Here is a 21,713-nt window from a genome sequence, read left to right as displayed (position 1 = left end):
GGCACGCGGCGGCGCGCGCCCAACGCCCCTGCGCCGACAACGGCCGCCGCGCGAGGGCGGCGCCGCCCCCGCCGGGCACCGGCACGCGCCCGACGCACGACGCGCGACTCGTGCCGGCGGCAGCGCGGCCCCGCGCGGCCGGTCAGCCCCGCGTCCCTCAGCGCCCGGACCGCGCCGCGCTGCCCGCAGCACCCCCAGCCCGGACCCCATCGCCCTCAGCGTCGCTGAAAGGTCGGGAAGAGTACAACTCTCCAACACCGTACGTTCAGTATTAGAAAACAGGCGTTACTTTATCTCAGTGCTGGATGCATGGGGCACCACTCTTCCTAACATACGCCAGCAAAGTTCCAAAGCTGTCGTTTTTCTATACAAACTATACCTGCTAATCTAAGTTCCCAGAATTCTCATCCCCCTTCTTAGAACTTACTTATATATACAAAGCTCTACGCCTTATAGCTGGGCATGCGTATACGATTTGGGGAATGGTCTCAAAAGGTCTGATGGTCATTTGTGGGATGGCCCCCACCTCACTTTATCCTTTCATGGCCACAAGTTCACCTGAGGACATGACTTCCGAGTTGGCTGATGGCCTGCTGTCTTGGTTGAGCAACTCCTTAGTAAGAAAACTTTTTTATGGTTTATGAAACTTTTAACAGTGTGTCTCAGTTTTTCTTGTCACAACTGAGATACTGTAAACAATATGCTTTTTGAGTATTTATGTCATCAGTTTCCCCTTGTCCCCTCGGTGTCCCCAGCCCACACCCTAATGCCCTCAGTCCTCTGCCCTTGCTATCCCTTTAGCCCTTCAGCCTCTGCCATCACCCTCAGCTACCTCAGCCCCCTCAGCCCCACCATCCCCTCAGCTGCCCCCAGCCCCCTCAGCCTCTTCTCCCTTCGGCGGATCTCCAGTTCCTTCAGCCCTGACGTCCCTGAGGAGGACAGTGCCCCAGTGCCACCAGCACATTTTTCCTTGGAGGGACCTGCCTGAGAAGGTAATGCAGAGTGTATGGGGGGCCCTGGCAGGAATGGATTCAGAGCTGATGGGACATGGAGAACAATCCTGGTGCCGGTAAGAGGAAATCCCTGCCTGGCCGTGGGCATGACAGACTGGCTGTGCTCACTCTGGAGAGGCACTGGGCACTGCCTGGATCGATGGTAGCACAAACCATCAACCACTCCTCAGACCCAAAGGTCACCTCTGCCAGGTGCATCAGAGCATCGCCTCCGTCTTGGGAGCCAGTAATGAACAGTGCAGGTCAGTGACTCCAGATCTTCAGTAGAAGCAGGAAAGAAACCCAATGAGGAATGTTCTGTGGCAGAACAAAGGGAATAGGAGTGATGTAGGCACCGTAAAATGGGGTAAGGGACTTTCACAAAAGCCTCAAGGACACTAATGCTCCTAACTCAGAATGTGAAAGGGAAGTGGTGAAACATAAATCAGCAGCTGGTTGCAATGTCCTGGGCAGTTATCTTAATAACATGCAAAACAGTTGCTGGGATGTGATATGGATGACTAATTGCCTCTGTTACCATGTGGTATCTACTTGCTAGGTGTTGCATATTTATCTATCAAATATTACTCAGGGCCCACAATTATGAAATGCTAAAGAAAGGCTCATAGACCCACATTTTAATGCAATTGCTGTGGGTTGATAATCAGAATCTGTTTTTATGCCTTGATAGTCCAGAAGGTCCTTAAATGGTTGTCTTCTGTAGTTGGTTTTTTGGGTTTTTTTTGCATGCATGCATGCTGACTAATTTGGGGATCAAAGGTAAATTCCTTCTATAATATGGAGTAAGAAGGAGACTGGTTTTGAGTCAGCAGTATGTCAGGGAGAGACAGATCAGCTATTATTAGTCAAAAGAGAAACAGTCTTGTAGTATGTGGGCAATCTCTGGCTGAAGTTCAATAGAACCAGATTAGCCAGCCAAGAAGGTACTGAAGAGTAAAGGGGTTAATCCTTTGGTGCAGTATTGTATGGACTTTGGGATCACTGTCATTGCAAAGTGGTTGCCTTTCCAGCAAAAGAGGCCTACGTGCAAAATAGAATGAGTGGTGGAGACAGCACTCCCACTGTCACCTGCAAATACTGTGGTTGTCTGCTCCATTTAACCTTAGCTGTGGATACTTGTGTTGGCTGTGTGATTAAAGCTTACAAAAAGATACCTACCAAACAGTCTGCCTGGGCCAGCACTTTTGCTCCTACCCTGAAAAAACTAATTGTTCTCTGGATTCACAGCAGGAAAATCACACAAACCTGAAAAAACACTACTGACTGCTGACTTTGGTCAAGGTTGCAGCCAGAGAGAAGGTGGAGGCTGCATAAACTCACAGACCGATGTTGGGCCAATTGTGTATTACGATTTTTCCTGCACATGTGGAGCAGGAGGTACAGTGGCTCTGCAGCTGGCAGGAGTGAAGTGGAGCAGCAGCCAAGATCAGCTCTGGCAATTAAATTTTACTAGAAATAGTTGTTCTTAGTTTACAAAGCAGGTGGCCTGGCACTGGGCCAGCACAGATAGAGCTTTGCTGTCCTCCCCCCTGAGCCACATTGCACAGCTGCTTGCAATTCAGAGCCCAGCCAGTGATCTCTGTGAAGCTGATCAAAGGGTTCAACTTGCTTTTTAAGAAATAGGCCCAACAAATTGTCAGAGGTCACAAAACACTATTTCATCATGCTGGAGTCCTCACATAGGAGGCGCTTTTCATCTTTAACAAAATACTTCCTTAAATAAAATAAGTGAACCAAGCAAGCTCAGTCTGCTCTGGCACAACCTCACATCTTCAAAGGCATTGAAGCATCCAATGCAATAGTCTGGAAGCAATGTCTGAGACTTTTTCTAATGGCTAATCAAAAATACCTGATTTGCAAACTGTCTCAAACAAATTGCTGCTTGCTCGGGCAAAAGCTTGAAGACTGATTGCACATTGCTATGGTATAGCTATATTCAGATTTAGCTGTGGGGGTCATTTATCATCTCAACTAAAGCAGCAGAATCAGACAGATGTCTGGAATGCTAAAGTCAGATTAACTTTACTTATACCGTAGTTCACAGACTTTCGACAGTTCTTTCTTCCCACATGCCCTGCTGCCCCTTCTTTATCATTTCACAAGCAAAATCAGAGTCACTGGTCTAGTGGCAGAAGGGTCCCAAAACCAACCTTCTTATTATAATGAGTAGTAAGCCATAGCTGTGCCATCCCTCAGTTTCTTCTATAAGACAGGGTTGGTGGCATTTTCTTATTTATTAAGGCAGTTGAGTACAGGAAGAGGTGGAAATACTCAGATGTTGTTACAAGACTGTACAAGACAAATATTTCCTTGCTGCTGTACCAGACAGAGTCTACATTTCAGGAGTCTGCAAACCTCTGAAAATCCCTTACTTCCATGAAGAACTTCCACTTTGAAGGTCTTTGCGATCAGCCACATTTGCTCTAGATGAGATAAAACCTGATAAAGATATGGTATCAACAAACTTTAACAGGTCATGTTAATGCCTAGAGGAATCTAGAGGATCTAGATAAGGCTTTGATCTATCTAACATTCATTATGGATTGCAAGATGTGATTACTCACAAGCCTTGCAATGAGCTAGTCCTTGGTGCAGTTAGCCCAAGCCGTGCTCAGAGCACGTGCAAGAGCTGCATGCTCATCCTGCTGCTCTGCCTGCACTGCTCCCACATCTCGTCTGACCCCTGCTCAGCCTTATCAGATCCACATTTCCCCACTGCCTTCTGGCGAGAAATGGACAGGTTCATCTGTACTGGAAATGGTATAAAATTGATTATGACAGAAGGAAAAGCAAGAATCGAGTCCCTTATCTCTCCTATACTTTTGTCATTCTCTCTTTGTCCCACATCAGGTCAGTGCCTGTGGTAAGGACAGTAACGAAGCCAAGGTGCTGCCTAAGGTGTCGTGCAGTGCGATGCTCCTGAAACACCTCTGCTGGACTTGCAGGCCTCTGCCAGACAATGGTCTGGACAAAAAAAAAGCTCTGGACATCTAAGGACAAGTGACAGGGATTGCCAAAAACAAAGGCACCCCTAAAGCTTTCAGTGTTCCTGAATTAAGTACTTGAGCTGATTACAGAGCAGGTATTTGTCAGTCTAGATTGCTGTTTGCTGTGAGAAATTAAATCCTCCTGAGATGTCAGCTCTGACCTTTTTTGCATCCTTCAGAAACTTTTTTGTTTTACGTAATTAAACACCAGTACTTTCACACTGTTCTTACTATGCTTCTGTATGAGTAGCCTTGGTCCTCTAAGTGCATGAGCTACTGAGATAACACATTCACTATTATTTCAGCACTTACATGGTCCTGGTGCCATGTCCTCGATTCTTCATAAATTCCCTCTCAAATTGCCCATCAGTGCATGCTCTATTCCTCATCAATACTGCTTTTTTTCGAAACCTCCCAGTGTCCACAGTTTTCCACAGGCAGTTAAAAAATCTCCAGATAACCAGATTGAAGTTTCATACTAAAGTGGTATCATCTGGCCCACTTTGACAGCAAAGCAAGTAAACCTTATATATATTCCCTGGTAGGTCAAAAGGCAAATGCCACAGTGTCTGTGATAAGGGTAGTCATTTATCTGAAACACAGTTTTGGAAGAGCTAGAAATAGCCCAAAAGACTCAAGCATCTGATCCTTGAATAGAAAAGAAGCAACCAGAATTCTATCTAGCTGCTTTGGTGAGCAGCATCCGGTTTTAAAAGCCTTTTTTTCAGGCCACAATAAGAGAGGAGACCAATTAATGAGAAGATTCCTGGTGTATTTCCATTGGGAGAATCTGATTCATTGTACAGCTAGCAATGCTTCACTGAGCACCAGAAGATGTATTTCTGAAGGCAGTGGAAGGGCAGTATCTACTGTCAAAGATATAATTTCAAGTACCACCTATTCCAGCTACATGCACTAGAAATACTTCCTTGTGGTGCTGGAAGAGGGCCTTTATCTTTCAGTGATCATTCTAATGTGATATAGAGCAGGATTTTTCCTTTTCTTCTATTTTGAATAACTTGTTTTCTATGCAGTATGCTTACTTGCCTTGCTTCCTTCTTGGTAAAATTAGAAATGTTGCTCTTTCAGTGATTTTTAGTATTGAGACACCTCCGAAGCACAACATAACCTAAAACACAACAACCAGTAGCTATGCTCCTCAGCCACTTTATAGTACCCAGTCATAGTTCCTGCAAAACCTCATATTGCTATTTGTAAATTGATTTTACACTGCTGCTGTCTACTCAACTCAATGAGTGAGTGCACCTGCTTCTTTATACAAAAAAATGTTGGAGGGGAAGAGCCTGGTTAAAGTTACCAGATTTGCAGAAAGGGAAGGCCACACTCCTTTTCTAATTACAGATATATTTCTTTTTACTTTATTTTTGTTAATTCTATGTCCACACTCTTCTGAGAATATCATTACATTTCAACTATAGTTTTATGTAAATAAGACTCAGAGAAGGAGCTACCATAAAACTACCAAGAAAAGGTTGTGATGCTATATGACTTCTGATCCTTTAGATTTCAACCAGAGCAAAACTGAAATGATCAGATCATCATAACATCAGCATAGATGGTTTGCTTTCCAGATATCTAAATTAAACAGCTGCAATTTGCTTTCAGCATAAAAGAACCTAATCCTATAAACACATGCATGTGTAATGCCACCCATGATACTTCCAGGTATATGCCAACTGAAGCCAATGGCAATAAATCACAGCAGAACAATTATAGGTATACATTTTTGGATGAGGATTTGTGCCTGACTCATTCAAAATTATAAAGCTCAGAGAGGCAACTCTCAAGGAAGATGTGAAAAACCTTAAAGAAATATAGGAGGATGTGAAGGATCTTAAACAAATAGAAGTAATAATATGTGGTAAAATACAACAGACTTTCCCTGAGGTTTTCACTAATTATACTCTTACAAAATTCATGGCCTTGCATAAATGAAGACACTAACAGTCTAAAAAAGATAGCATTTATCTACTAGTCTTTCCTGCATATGTAATGCCCAAGTTTTACTCCCTGTCTTGACTTGACCTAACACATATAAGGACCAAACCACAAATTTATTGCAGAATTCCTAACCTTTTTATAACTGCAAACAGATAAGAGAAAAACTAATCTGCTGCCCTTTTAGCTTTTATGTCTGTCATTTACAACTAACAAGACTTCTGCAGATACTCATACATGGAAGGTAAGGGGAAAGAAAAAAAAAAAAGAGGATTTCAAAAAAGAGTATTTGTTCGTTTTTTAAAAACAAAAATAAGGACTACTCTTCCAGTTCCATCTAAACCATCCTGTCCATGTCCTTTTAATAAAAAGACAGTTTGCAAAAGCAGCTTACCTAGGCATTGGTGAGTTTACTCTGTATTTAACTAGACAGAAAAATTACATTATCTTCTAGGCTGCTGTTGAATTTTGTCAAAATATCTGCTGTGTCAGAAAAATATTACTTTCTCTCCCCCTCACTCATTCCAAACTACTAATAACAGCTAATAACTCTTTCTTAAAAAGGTATCGGGGATTTTGTTTTTCCTATTAACCTCAGGCAAAACAAATAATGAGTGAAGAGCTGGTGTAATACGCTTTGTACACAACTTGCACTTTAATGCACAAATACATGGGTTCTGCAGCTGTTAGCTAAGAGGTCCTTCTTTTCAGCTTCAACAGCTGTAAACTTTGTTTCCTATTAAAAGCACCATGACTGAGCACAATGTTACCTACTTCTGCTAGGTACAGCGAAGCTGGATATATTTTTTTCTTTGGAAGCTTAAGTCCTGTCTGTGTTTATATCCTTGATACTTGTAAGGAGCAAAGAAATTACAGTAAAAAATCAACAGAAGAAACCAAAATCATTACAAGATTCCGAGCATTCTACAGTATGTTTTTAAAAGTATTCAAGAAAGCTTCTTTTGTCAGATAAAGTGGAAAAAAAAATACTTCCAACAAACTGTAGCTAATGGTCTTTCAGAGCAATTAAGCAACACTAAACTGAATTAGAGCTGCTGTGCCGAAGTTTGAACATTTCAATAATTTCAGTAGCCTCAGTTTAAGATCACTGAGATCTGTTTACATATCAATTTACACAGGATAGGTAATCCAAGAGGCCTAGCAGCCCTAGAGAAGCCACCACACTGCTATATTTGCATCTTAGGACACTCTGCTATCTGCTCTTAAGCTTCCTTAGATCCAAGTAGGTTGCAGCCCTGGATTTTCTTGTGGCCTTCTGGGAACACTCCCTGCACAACAATTTTCTACTTTCTTCTGAGAAGTTCTCACTATTTTTACCAGAACTTTTGCAATTCTGTTATGATCATTCCATAAACCAGATATAAATTACATTTTTAATATCACATCCCAAAGCAATGCACTGTGTCAGACAGCAGGATTTCTTCTGTTCAGCACCCATAAAAATATTTTTCCTGAAGGTCAGAGTCCTCTCAGCAGCAGCAGCCTACCTTTCAAGAGTCACTTTGCAGATTACATTTTCATTTCCGAATCAGCAGTGATGAACTCTCCCAGATAATAATTTGGACCAAGTGATCATCTGTCTTATTGACAATGTCTCTGCTCCACAAGAAGCCTCAAGAAGCACAAGAGTCTGCAGCTTTCCTTGGGTTCATAGCTCATCAGAAACTACGGTCTCCCTGATGGATGCTCCTCCCAAACCGCTGCAGCTCCAGCTCAGAGCTGGCTCCTCTGCACCGCACTCGGAAGTATTCTCACCTGCTGCCTGTGGCACCTGTACTTGAGAAAGTCCAGTGTTCCTTCTTTCTCCACATACATGAATACTGCATTGTGGAGATTCTTGCTTTCCACTGTCCCACACCTGAAACAGGTCCATTGCCTGATAAAGTATAATGATACCTTTTTTCTTGTTTTAACATCCTGTATTTATTTGTCAGTTTTTGCAGTAGCCAGTTGTTCCACTTAAGGAGAAATTCTATTGCTTCAGGGTTCCTTTCTGGGTAACAAAGTGGATGTATTTATATCCCTTGACTTTAGACACTGTATTGCCCCAGCATGCATCCACATGAAGGGTAAATGTTTAAGGCCTGAGCTGGTGGAATTCTTACAGACAACTTCAAGTAAGGAGCATGAAGTCCAGCAGTCAATCACCCACAGTATAACCCACTCATTTGTTTGACTTTAAAATCACTCTTAGTACCAGTAATAAACTATATACTGTACACTATGCTATGCAATATAGTCTATATTCTTAGTTAGCTCTATACTTAATTACTATTATTAAATTACAGACAGTAACAGAAAATGCAGACATGCAGCAGTGATACATGAAATATAAAAACTACAGATAAACCGAGTGCTGTAACAACACCCAGTCCCGATGGATCTGAAGTTGGATTAATTTTTGACCAGATAGTTTGACCCAGAAGTCTTTTATCACTTGAAAATACACATAAAAAGTGCATGCTTCATTCTCTATAAAAATATTTTGCAAAAAATATTATCTTGGTGGTAAAGGAAGTAGATGGTTTTGAAAGCTAGAATTTTTTCATTTTGTTGTTTGTTTTTGTTACTTAAATTACAAAATAATTTAGGTTGGAAAAGAGCTCTAAGATAATTCTATTAGTTTCTTTCCAGGCTTACCCAATACGTAGTTTGGGGACATATATTTAGGTAGGAATTTTGAAAAGAAAGTAGTTTTCATCACTTCAGTGTGAAGCAGGGAAGGGAAAAAAAAAGTCAAGATTTTAAATTATGTCAATTTCCTTTATTGCTTAAATAACATATAGCGTACCACCAACAACATAAGGCACTAGAGTATGATCAATTCTGTTCAACATTTGTAAGAGAAGTTCTTCTTTTCACAGCAAAATTGTCCATCTTAGGTGAGACACTACAAATATTAGTAAGATCATTCTAATAAGCAGATACTAGTGCTAGAAAAACACACTACATTAGCAGTACTAATAATAGGCTGTACCATCTAGCTGTTTGCAGACTTCTTCTCTTGCCCAACACACAAAGTATTCAAGCATCAAGTTGCTGAACTACCAGATACCATTAAAAAGTTTTGCATTACCCATAGGGTGTGATAGGGCATAGCTTGAACATCTTCATATGAAAGGAGAAGAAGAAAGAAGACAGCCTGCACCTCAAAACAGGTTTGCAACATTCCCCTCTTTTAGCAACAAGGACACACCACTGCACCCTCATCCAAAACTTTCATATGTGGTGTTATTAAACTAAAGCCCAGTGTTGTTGGACACAAAAAACACAATATACCCACACTATATCATCAAAGTTTTCAGTTGTGTCCTATGTGAACTGTTCCATTAATATAAAAAAATCCCTGAACCAACAAACTATTAATTTTGAATTTCCCTCTGCTTCCAGCAGGCCTTTCTTTCACATGCAAGAATATGTGTGTATAAAAGAAAAGACCAAGAGAACATTAACTACAGATCAGTCTTCTAAGTAATACAGTGTAAGACAGAAGCCCGTATCAGCTGTGATTAGTGGTCAGTTTATGTCACTCATGCCTTCTTAAATGACATTAGATGACTGAAAACACAAGTTCATATGCCAGTACTAATACTGATTCATTTACATTGCTGACCAAAAACCAAGCACAACTGTAAAACATCTATTCCATCAATCCTTTCAGAAGTTACTGAGATCAATTTTGAAAAACCAAAGCCACAACAAGCACTGCATGTCTAGAACAGCTCAAGATAGGTCTCATTCATCTACCTCACTGAAGGGCATTTCTAATTACTTTCTATACATACACCTATTTCAGGTGGGGTTTTTTTCACCATCTTCTCAGATTCAAGCAGTTCGTTTTATTTTAAAATGTCAGCTGTGCTATTACTCTGTAAAGACACGAATTTGAAAGAAAGATTGCTTTCAAGAAAGTCAGTAAACGTGTGCATGCAGACATCACTCGTGCGTCTTAAGCCAGTCTACCTACAAATAGCAGAGCCAGAGAGAATTGCTTCAGGGGTAAGCACTACCCTTCTGAACCAGTCTGGACTCTCCCAGGAGCACACTGCGTCCCAAGGCACTCTTGTACTCTGCTGCCCTCTCAGCACAGCAGTCTAACAAGCAGCAGCAGCAGAAAAACAAACGTAGTTACGTTCATACAATTACAGATTGGCTTCCATTACTTCCTTCCCTTTCCAGCTGGTTGTTTTGTCTCTCCCACTTAGCTCCATAGGAAGTGGACTCTGTCCTTCAGGTAAGGAGGAAAGACCTCTTCCGACCATCCCTGCCTGAAGTTACAAACTCAAGAACACGGAGGAGAAACGATCCTGACATGCCAGTCTGTACCCTTCCCCGACGGAGCAGCTTCCGACAGCCGAGAAGCGCTTGCCCGCTCCCGGGAGAGCTCTGCCGGGGCAGCGCCCCGCGGGGTCGCGCTCCCAGCGGCTGCCGGCCTAACCTTCCTCCGAGTGCCAGCTGGATCTTCTTCACCAGCACCAACGCCCGCCCCGAGGAAAGCCCCTCGCACAAGCCACAAGGGCTGCTCCAAGAGCTGAACTGACGCCGGCCTGACCCGGGCTGCCGCTGCCGACCCCGGCGTTCCCCGGCGCAGGCGCCGAGCCCCAAGCCACCGCGCACCGGGAGAGACGCGGTCCAGGTGCCCCTCGGCCCCGCTCACGGCCGCAGCCGGCACTTGGGGAAGGCGAGGGAAGGCGGCGGGAGTCTCTCGCACAGCACAGGGGCTGCGTGCGGTGCGGACAGCCCGTGACCCACAGCACCTCTTCCCGCCGAGCCGTCAGCAAGAAGTGCCCAGTGCCCTTTAGGGGCCAGCTGCTTCCCGGCGGAGCGGGCTGCGGAGCCAGCCCTGGGCGGCGATGCGCGGGAGAAGAAGACGAGGGGCTTCGATACCTACCCGAGTGTCACAGTCACGTCCGCGCCCTCCTCTCTCCAGCTGCAGGACGTTCTGGCCGGGGCTGCGAACTGCAGTCCCGCCGGCAGCTCCCCCGTAGCGAGAAGCATCTCCACGCTTCAACGCTGCGGCTGCGGAGACAATACGGCCGTGAGCCCGCGCCTCCTGCCTGTCCCCTCTGTCCGTGTCGCTGTGCCCAGGGGAGGCAGCGGCGCACGCGAGGCCAGGAGGCGGTGACACCGTGAGACCCTTTCTCCCTCCGTCCTTCTCTCCTTGCTGAAAGACCACGGCGTTTGGGGGCAGCCCGGTGTTGAGACCGGAACCTGAGGTTCTTGGCAGCGATGCAGGGAGAAGGTTCGCGAACCCCTTAGAAATTTGGCTTCTCCCCTCCCTGGCGTTTTCCCTTTCACTTTATTTTCGAGCGTAACGGCGTTACTGTGATATCCAGCAGTGGGTGTCGCTGTTTTGCTATAAAAGTTTTTCCTGGATTGTGTGGTTTTTGTTGGAGTTAGGTAGTGCCACCCCCGCCCCGTCGTGGTAAAAGGAAAAAGAAAACCACCCAAACCCTATTAATTACTTTCGTATGCACTCCTTTGTGTCAAAAATACACTAGGAAGGTTAATTAATATTTGAGAAGTGTTCTTGAGTTTAAAAGTACCGTGGCCTCAGCTCACTGGGTTTCCAGACTTTTTTGTGTAGGTATGTCAGTACTGTCTGGACCCAAATAATTTTTTGGGCTATCCTGCCTGGAAAGGAAGCAGATGTACCCACACTGACTGCATTCAAAGTACCATGTAGTTGTACAAAGCGATGATCTCCATCTACATAGAGAATTCTTTGTCAGAGAATTGTTCCTCTGAGCAAGGCTTTAGCCACAAAATGTACAGAAGTGGCACACATGTTGCCTGAACCTCTGTTTGCACTAATGACTGAGAGAGGTCATCTATGACAATAAGTTCCTCATTCTTATGAGGGAATTTGATGTTACCCCTGTATGAAGGAGGAGCAAGGCTGTCTGCATGTGCCGTCAGGTGCATAGCTTACTGCACACAGTAAGTGCTTAGGCACTCAACAGGATTACTTACAGCCAAAGCGAATTCCACAGGCTCTTAATTAACATCTAGTCCAAATAGCGGAGATTTCTGGACTGTCAAATTCATTATTGCAGTGAAAGGTTGAGTAAATACAGATGTGGCAACACTGCATTTGTTTAGCACAGAAGACGGTAACCATAAGTAGCTGAATACAGGGCAAATGCCAGCTAAGAGTTGCAGAAGTCTAGTGGATAAGCAGGAGAGTGACATGCAGATAGATTTTACCTCTCCTAGATGAGAGAACCTGATGACGCACCAGTAATAAAATGGAGCAACAGGCAAGATTGTGCCGTTGCTCACAATGCTCTGATGGTGGCAAGGGTACTTTGGAGGGGTAAGTTTTTTCGCACATACAAGGCAAAAGAGTATCTTTTCTTTACCAGGAGCTTTGCTGGATGACTACCTCATCTCAGTAGAAGTGTGACACTGACCACCTAGTCCTCAGCAACTTCTCACACCCATAGAAGACAAACAGTGTGTCCCACAGAAGAGGCCAACTTCAGGCGATGGCCATTGCTGCTTTTACCACCTCAGCTTCGATTTGCAGCCTTGGTTCCAGCTTCAGGCAGCACCACTAAACTACTGAACAGCTCTATGCCTGTGGCTCCGGTACAGTAATTTTTAGCTGCAACAGTGAGTGTAATGTAGCAAGCTTGCTTCCTGAACCAAATATGTGTGGTTTTGAGGAGGGAAGAGGAGAACAGGGTACATGCGGGGAAGAGGTCTGAAATAATTTCTGCATTGCTGCCCTTTATAAAATGTGTACTGGGCAAGTGTATTTTCTGAAGGCATTAATTATCAAACCAAATAAGAAGACAATGTGTCTGAAAAAACCCACCTGTGTCCCTATAAATTTGAACAACAGCTAGTGTGAACTTGGACTACTGAAGACAGGAAATTTTGATCATTCCTTTTAGCCTTTAATGCACACCTTGAATTGTTAGGTGAATCAGCAAAAAAAACCAAGTGAGTATCAATTTATGTTCTGCCATTGTAATTTCTGATCCATTTCCTATCCTGATCTCCATCAGTCTGTTTAAACTATGATATTATTCAAGAATCTGAGGAAATAACTTCAAGGATTATTGCTCAAACAAGTCGTTACCATATCCCTCATATGGTGAATTCCATCAAAATTTGACACTAAACACTATACAAGATGTTGGTCACCTGAAACTGCTACCTTGTTGTGAATGCTTTATTGTGTGTGCACCATTTTTGTTTCAAAACTGATCTGTGGAAGTAATAGGAAAACAGTTTTTAATTCCGTTTTGTCTTTCATTGGCCATCAACAAAGGCAGCAGTATCAGTAACATCAAGTTAATGCTACCAACTAGCTTGCCACTAATGCTATAAACACTAGATTTTCAGTATCTCTTGCTAAAGCAAATATTTTATAGTTAGAACCAAGTTTAAGTCTAGAGGTGCAACAGTATGTTCTATTAAACATTATTGTTGAGCTGCTGCTTTGATGTTGAAGGCTAGAACAGATCAACCAGTGTTTGTTCTACAGGCATACCCTGTGCGGTAACACAGAATTAGGTTTGAATTTCACAGTCATTCCCAGCTGGACTGCTGTCTCTGCAGTGCCTCATTCCTTTTAAAGTCGAGAGCAAGTACAGTCACAATCCTGCTAAGTGGCTTTAATGGTATCAGATCTGGTGGTGTTAAAGGAGACCAGTTCTTTCCCCTTCAGGCATCACAACAGAATTTCGCTATAATGAATTACCTATTTGACCACTTTTTTATTTTTAACAAAAATCCAAGTCCACCCACACTTTAAGGAAATTTAAATCAACTAAATTCTCTTTAATAGGAAAAAGACAAAAAAAGCTTGATTGGGATACATTATTCAGCATAGATATGGTTGGTTATTCTGGCAAGTTTGTCAGCAGAAACATCCAAAACCAAGGCTTTTTTTTTGTCTACTTGTTGGTGTAGTTAAGCTTGGATTTGAATTTGGCATAATAAGTAGATGGAGGTAAAGTGTACAGGTAGAAGAATTATGCTTCCCAGAGAGACACAAAATGGTCCACCAAGAAGTACGCAGGAAGGGAATGCTGTCATTTATGTGGTGATGATTAGGGCTGTCCCATTTTTTTGCATTGTTAATTATTGAACCTTTTGATTTTGGCTGTATGACTTCTTGGGTGAAACTGGAGGAAGAAGAGAAGTCTAAATTTTTCTTCAGCATTAGGAACCATTGAAGACCAGGGAAATAAATTGATGAAGTGTTTGCTACTGTTCTGAGAAACAGTCACCATGTCACTCACATGGACCAGTAAATTCAATGCCTGTGTTGCAAGGACACAATTTGTGATCCTAACTTCAGCATGTGCTATAGCAGCTTCTTCAGCTGTTTCTGACACACTCTGCCAGGACATTATCTGTTTTGGGGAAGGGTAACATCCAGCTGCAGAGCTTGAGACAGCAGTTTTTTGATACCTCTTCCATCTAGATGTCTGAAAATATGTCTGTTTTATTAACAACTAAGTTACTAAATAAGTACTGACCTACAACATCTACCATGAACTCTGATCATAAAAGCAGCAGCAGACCTTGTGCGCAGTGTGCCCGTGGCAAATGCCTATACACAGAGTTACTCATTTCTAGAACAGTTCTGCTTACAAAACATTCAGAATAAAATGTCAGCACTAGAACATTCCGGTCAAGAAGGGGTTGTTCTGTTTTTTGAACCGGAAAGTCCTACATGTTAGGTTAGCTAATGTATTGGGGAAGTACATGTACAATGGGATTTAGCAAAATTTTGAATGAGACCAGCAGAATCAAGTCAGAATAAAAACTCTCTCTAGCATAATGTTAATAGTGCCAAAAATAGATCAAGGTTTCTTCCTTGCCTTGGTCAGATGCTTTTGTGGAAAAATAACCGGCTTATATTTCATGTGGTTTTTGGCATAGACCTTGATACAGAATTAAGCAACTGATGCGCTCTGGATTACTGCAGGCTCTATGTGATTTTACATAATTAAAGTGAATGCTTTAGGTAAGTCAAATTAAATACACTTAAAATAACTTGATGTAGAATGTATCTTACTTATTTGACGTTAACGTTGTGCAGATAATTATCTTACAGAAGTAATAAAAATAATTTATTACCTTTCTTACACTCCTGGTTTTTTACAATACCCAGTATTTTCAAGTTTCTCCTACATTTTAGCTGTAGATGCTACATGCTTTGAGGTCTGGATCTGTGGATCTGTGTTACTGTGAACAAAACTTTCATAATTAAATCAGTTCAATTAATATGAACAGCAACAGAGGTTGAATTTTGCAGGGTTTTCCTGGTAACACTGTCAGTGTAAAAGAGCTGAGCAATGCAGGCTGTTGGCTTTATCAAGAGTTGGTTGGTGTGAGATCCCTCTAGGGACAATGTCCCTCTACAGATTGTTTTCCCATGTATGTGTCTCAGCAAGGCACCTGCTAGAAAATGAAGCCTCATCTCAATTAGCAAACCAATTAGGAGTATTCTGTAAACATAGAATAGCATGGGGTAGCACTGTTAGGGAGTGATTGTATTGAAATTGATGATTATGATGAAGACGACAAGGCTGAGTGCCTATGGTAAGGATAGGGGGAAGATCAGCAGGGCAAAGTCATAGTGGGAGTCTGTTACAGACCACCCAACCAGGCTGAACAGGCAGATAAGCCATTCTTCAAGTGGCTGGCAGAAGTCTCATGGTTGCCCTTTTATTTGTGTATGACTGCAGCTTGCCAAATGTCTGCTGGAAATACAATATAGCAGAGAGGAAGCAGACCAGGGGGTTCTTGGAGTGTGTGGAAGGTAACTTCTTGACAGAGCTGGTGAAAGAGCCTACCAGAGGAGATGCCCTGCTGCACCTGGTTTTTTTGTGTCTGTGCTGGTTTTGGCGAGAGTAGAGTTAACTTTCTTCATATTGGCTGGCATTGGGCTGTGTTTTGGATTTGTGCTGAACTCAGGGCTGATAATACAGAGATGTTTTTGTTATTGCTGAGCAGGGCTTGCACAGAGCCAAGGCCTTTTCTGCTTTCAGTACTGCCACACTGGGGAGGGGACTGGGGGTGCATGGGAGATCGGGGAGGTTGGGAGGAGACACAGCTGGGACAGGTGACCCAAACTGACCAAAGGGATATTCCAGACCATATGGCATCATGCTTATAAGTGATTCTGCTTGGCTTGTGTGCATGGCTTTTGCTTTCCCGATTAAACTGTCTTTATTTCAGCCCTCAAGTTTTCTCCATTTGCCCTTCCAGTTCTCTCCCCAGTCCCACTGGTGGGGGAATGAACAAGTGGCTGTGTGGGGCTTGGCTGCTGTCTGGGCCTAAACCATGACAGTGAGCAAAGAAAGACTAGTGGGTGCTGTGGTGGCTGGTGGCTTTCTTGGGCAGAGAGACCACAAAATATTAAGTTTTCAGTACTGGGTGGAGTAAGGACGGGCACCAGCAGAACTTCCACCTTGAATTTCCATCTAGCAGACTTTGGCCTGTTTAGGACATTGATTGACAGAGCCCCTTTGGAGTCAGTCCTGAAGGACAAAAGAGTCCAGGAAGGCTGGATGTGCTTTAGAAAGGAATTGTTAAATATTCAGGATCAGGCTGTCTCCTTGTATAGAGAGACAAGTCATCAGGGAAGAAGATCAGCTTGGTTAAACAGAAGACTTAGGGAAAAAAAGAGAATCTGTTATCTCTGGAAGAAGGGTCAAATAACTTGGGAGGACTGTACGGATGTTGCAAGATCATGTAGGGAAAAGATTAGAGGGGTCAAAGCCCTGCTAGAACTTGATTTGGCAGCAACAGTTACAAGACAAGAAAAAAAGTTTGTGTAAATACAGTGATAGCAAAAGGACAGTTAAGGAGTGTCTTCATCATTTGTTGAATGCAGAGGGTAGTGTAGTGACAGGGCATGAGGAAAAGGCAGAGGTACTTAATGTCTTCTTTGCCTTGGTCTTTAATATCATTCCCACTTGTCCTTGGGATACACAGCTCGAGAAATTACCAGAGCTGGAAATTGGTGATGGGAAGATGAGTGAAGCCCCCGTAATGCAGGAGGAAATGGTTAGTGACCGGCTGTGCCAATTAGACACTCACAAGTCTATGGGCCCCAATGAGATCCACCCCAGAGTAATGAGGGAACTGGTAAAACAACTTGCCAAACCACTCTCAAACATCTGTCATCAGTTCTGGTTACTGTAAAAGTTCCAGCTGACTGGGAATTAGCAAATGTAATGCCCATCTGCAAGAAGGGTTGGAAGGATGATCCCGGCCACTACAGGGCTGTTACTGTCAGTCTTACCTCAGTTCTGGGCAAGCCTATGGAAGAGATCCATGAACCCCATTACGTGGCACATGCAGGGCAACCTGGGGATCAAGCCCAGAAAACATCAATTTACAAAAGGCAGGTCCTGCTTGACCAACCTGATCTCCTTCGATGACAAAGTGACCTGCTTAGTGGATGAGGGGAAGGCTGTGGGTGTTGTCTATCTAGACTTGAGTAAAACCATTTTACACCGTCTCCCACAGGATCCTCCTAGAAAAACTGCTTGTGGCTTGGATGAGTGGACTCTTTGATGGGTAAAAAACTGCCAGGATGGCCAGGCCCACAGTGGTGGTGAATAGAACTAAATCAAGTTGGTGCCCAGTCACCAATGGTGTTCCCCAGGGCTCTTTTTGGGAATGGTCAGGTTTAACATCTTTATCAATGATCTGGCTGTTGCAGTTGAGTGTCCCCCCAGTCAGTTTGCAGATAACACCAAGATGGGTGGGAGTGTTGACCTGCTAGAGGGTAGGAGGGCTCTGCAGAGGGATCTGGACAGGCTGGATCAATGAGCCAAGGCCAGTGGTGTGAGGTTCTACAAGGCCCAGTGCCAGATCCTGCCCTTGGTTCACAACAACCCCAGGCAGCAGCACAGGCTGGGGCAGAGTGGCTGCAAAGCTGCCCACAGGAAAAGGACCTGGGGGTGCTGGTGCCAGCAGCTGAACATGAGCCAGGGTGTGCCCAGGTGGCCAAGAAGGCCAATGGCATCCTGGCCTGTACCAGCAACAGTGTGGCCAGCAGGACCAGGGCAGGGATTGTCCCCCTGTACTCAGCACTGGTGAGGCCACACCTCAAATCCTGTGTTCAGTTCTGGGCCCCTCAGTTTAAAAAGAACATTGAGGTGCGGAAGTGTGCCCACAGAAGGACAACACAACTTGTGAAAGCTTTAGAACATGTCATATGAAGAACAATTGTGAGAGCTGGGTTTATTAATCTTGAGGAGGCTCAGGGTGCACCTCATCGCTCTCTACAACTGCCTGAAAGGAGGCTCCAGTGAGGTGAGGGTTGATCTCTTCTGCTGTGCTTGCAGTGAGAGGACAAGAGGAAATGACCTTAAGCTGAGTCAGGGGAGATTCAGATACTAGAAAAACTTTTTTACTGTTAGGGTGGTCAGAGATTGGAACAGTTTGCCCACAGAGATGATGGAGTCACTGTCCCTGTTCAAGAGGCATCTGGATCTGGTGATGTGGTTTAGTAGTTTAGGGGTAACAAGGGTAGTGCTGAGTGGATGGTTAGACTGGGTGATCTTGAAGGTCTTTTCCAACCTTGACAATTCCATGACTCTTCAGTTGCAACTAGTCCCTGGTGTAGTTGTAGTCTTGTTTGGTAAGATACAATGCAGGGACCAGTATTGTACTATACTGAGCTTTTAGTCTTTATTTGAAATTAAAGAACAGGCAACGAGTGGACCATAATTTACAGCTGAACATCCTGAGCAAAGTAAGCTTCAGGATGCAACTCTTCTACCTTTACCACAGTTTTGTGTGAAATACCTGTTTTAATCTTGGTATCCAATTTTTATTTTAATGTTCTAGCATCTGTTACTTGGTGGGTCCTCCCCCATTAAAATAAAATTCAGCATTTCTTTATTTGAAACATAATATGAAACATACATTGAGCCTGCAACACATACTAGAGACCACATGAACTGGTAAGATTAGGCCTTCAACTATGTTTTGTGAAATTGTCAAAACATCTAACACATTAGCATATTGCAGAATATTTAGAGCAAAAATTGCAGAAGTAGGTTCTGCTGGTACCAAACTAACACCACTAATTCCTGGAGGCCAAAGTCTGCACGCCCCCTCACTGTTAGCTGCTAACTACCTAAGTCTGTAATGGAAAATTACTGTTAACACTGAAATGAATAAGTATATTACAGTCTCTATTTACTGGGAATATGACAGCAAATCAGTTGAACAGACACTTCTTAGGTGACGGTCATCTGGACTAGATGATCTCCAGAGGTCCCTTCCAACCCTAACAGTTCTGTGATTCAAAATACTTGGGGTTTTTTGCTATCTGAGGCACATGTGTTACTTAGTTCTGTTTTCAAATAAAAAAATGTGGTCTTATTTCAAAGGTGTAAATGCAATAATTTTTCTCTCAAAATCATCGGTACCACAGTCCAAAATATCTAGTTATATAAAAACTGAAGCAATTCAGATATGTTTGTAACAAGAAAACAAATTTATTGATTTTAAAAGACAAGACACAATTTTGTTTTGAAAAACACAAGAAAGCTAGCCTGAGTTCAAGTCTGAAATATTCAGAAAAATCCTACTGTCTTTAGTATGTTCCAGTCATTTTTTATACAACACACTAAAAGTTAATATATATTTTTATAATTATAAAAGGTCCCCAGTTATTGTACAGTACACAATACAAATTGCCAACAAACTATTATTTAGCTCCTGCCAGTTTTGAGAGGACATTATATACTAAAAGATTTAGCATTTGTCACAAAAATCACATCAGGAAATACGTATTTACAAAATCAAATACATTATACAAAAAAAACCATCACGTTATTCTGTAAAGATGTCTTCTTTAAATAATTAAAAAGTATATTCAACTGTAGCCCAAAAACTGGAAAAGAACATTACATTATCTCACACATACAATCTACAAAAAGTTGCTTACCTCATTTACATAATATATTCAGTCAACTGGAAAATAAGAGTTTGAATATGTCCTAGTGTTATGATGTTTCTGTGCTGTGGGACTGGATAATGTGATCTGCCACTTACTAAGTGAAATTTAAATGATGGCACTTAAAAAAAATACAGTATAAAATAAATGCAACAAAGGAAGTTTCCTAGAAGGTAAGAAAGCCCTGAGTGATGACAAAATTACTGATTGGTAGCTCTAGAATTAACCTAATTAAAGTTTACCACCTCAGGCACAATTTTCCAAGTTTTTGAAAGGCACTCGAAGTTTCTTTAACAGCCTCATTGGTTATTAACTGTAAATCCAAATTTTCAGTGGCTATGAGTGGAGATGGGCAACTTGCTTTGGTACAAAGTGATATTTTCCCAACATACTTTAAATTGCTTAACTGGGTTACTTTAAGATGGGTATCTAATGTTCAAATACAAGGCAGTCACTTTAATATTGTATGGAAGGAAACTTTACTTGGGGAACCCATTAAATATTCTTTGTGTAAAAAGCTTTTGCTGGTATCAGTGAGTCAGAAAGAATTGAACTGAGTTCCTGCTAAAAACCAATCCATTCAAGGTTGTTCCTCTGAAGTCTAAATTCCTCCTAAAAAGACATTTATTATTTCAGAGTAAAATTAATCTAGAACTGAAAATTCCTGTAAGATGTTTGCACCATAACCAAGAAAGTGCTTAGGAACATACAAAGAACATCTTCCTGAATTAGTGTTAAGTGAGGCTCATTTGATGCCCACAGGCTTTTTCTGGGCCTTGTTTTCTACAGTGTATTTCAGCCTTAATGAGCAATCTCCAAGAACAATTCTTACCAAATATTTAACTACTCAGGGCTTCCAATCCCAAAATGCCAATTTATTTTTTTCAACAGGAGAAGGAGAAAAAAATTGGAATAAAACAAGAGTTAAAATGATCATTTTCAAACTAAGGCATATTTTACTTCAAACAAACACTAGGCAGTCACTTTGTAAGTGGCTTTTACTATTTCTTAGTTAAACTTGTAAATTAAACTCAGGTCTACTGGCACATAAAATCACTAGCAGCAATGATCAAGGCATGCAAACTCAGAAGCATTTACAGTAAATTATGAATAAAAAAAGTTGTTAAATAAAAACCCTTTGAGTATTGCATTTATGTTAATTAATTATGCATTAATTTGCATTAACTGACTAAAAATGTTTACAACTTACTTGCACTATACTACTGACGTAATTCCCTTAAATAACTTTAAATGATACCCTTTTTCTTTGCCCTCAGCGAGACTTAAATAAGTACAGCTGCTTTAGTGTTTGCTGACTGATATTGCAAGAAACCAGTAGAAAATGTACTGTATTCTCACTTAGTAAGGTGGCATCAGTATCTCTAAGTTAAAAGAATCTTTACTTGCTGCTACACTCGGTTCCCTTGTTCCTGTAAGCAGTAATTGTAAGAACAAAAGGGGTTTTTAAAAATATTTGCTTGTGCAATTTCTAGGTTGCTTTTAAAATTCTGACATTCAGTAAGGGCCATCCAAACTGTACCCTTGTATGTGAAATTTAATAAAATACCTTCATCTTCTAGCTAGTCATTATTGCAGTGACTGAGTTTTAAAAGGAATATCAACATAATTGTGCACTTTTTGTTCCTGTTTCTCACAAACACTGCCAAAAATTTCAATGCAAACACATCAAATATTCTGCAAAATTTATTATTACTAAACCTTCTTTTAATCCTAAAGATTTCTCTTTTACAGTACCAGAGTATTCCAATACTAATCTATCTCAGGAGA

At 42.2% G+C, this 21,713-nt stretch overlaps 1 long non-coding RNA gene across 1 annotated transcript; it reads left to right on the top strand.

Annotated features, from left to right (window-relative positions):
- Positions 1-9,925: 9,925 nt before the first annotated feature.
- LOC109143657 lies at positions 9,926-15,087 on the top strand. Its single transcript, XR_002043964.3, has 2 exons — positions 9,926-11,222; positions 12,346-15,087. It is a non-coding gene; the product is annotated as an uncharacterized LOC109143657 (long non-coding RNA).
- The last annotated feature ends 6,626 nt before the right edge of the window (positions 15,088-21,713 follow it).

The sequence above is a fragment of the Corvus cornix genome, chromosome Z (genome assembly GCF_000738735.6).
Source record: "Corvus cornix cornix isolate S_Up_H32 chromosome Z, ASM73873v5, whole genome shotgun sequence".
NCBI classification, from domain to species: Eukaryota; Metazoa; Chordata; class Aves; order Passeriformes; family Corvidae; genus Corvus; species Corvus cornix.
The sequence above is the reverse complement of the archived record's forward strand: the minus strand, read 5'-3'. Positions and strand labels throughout refer to the sequence as shown.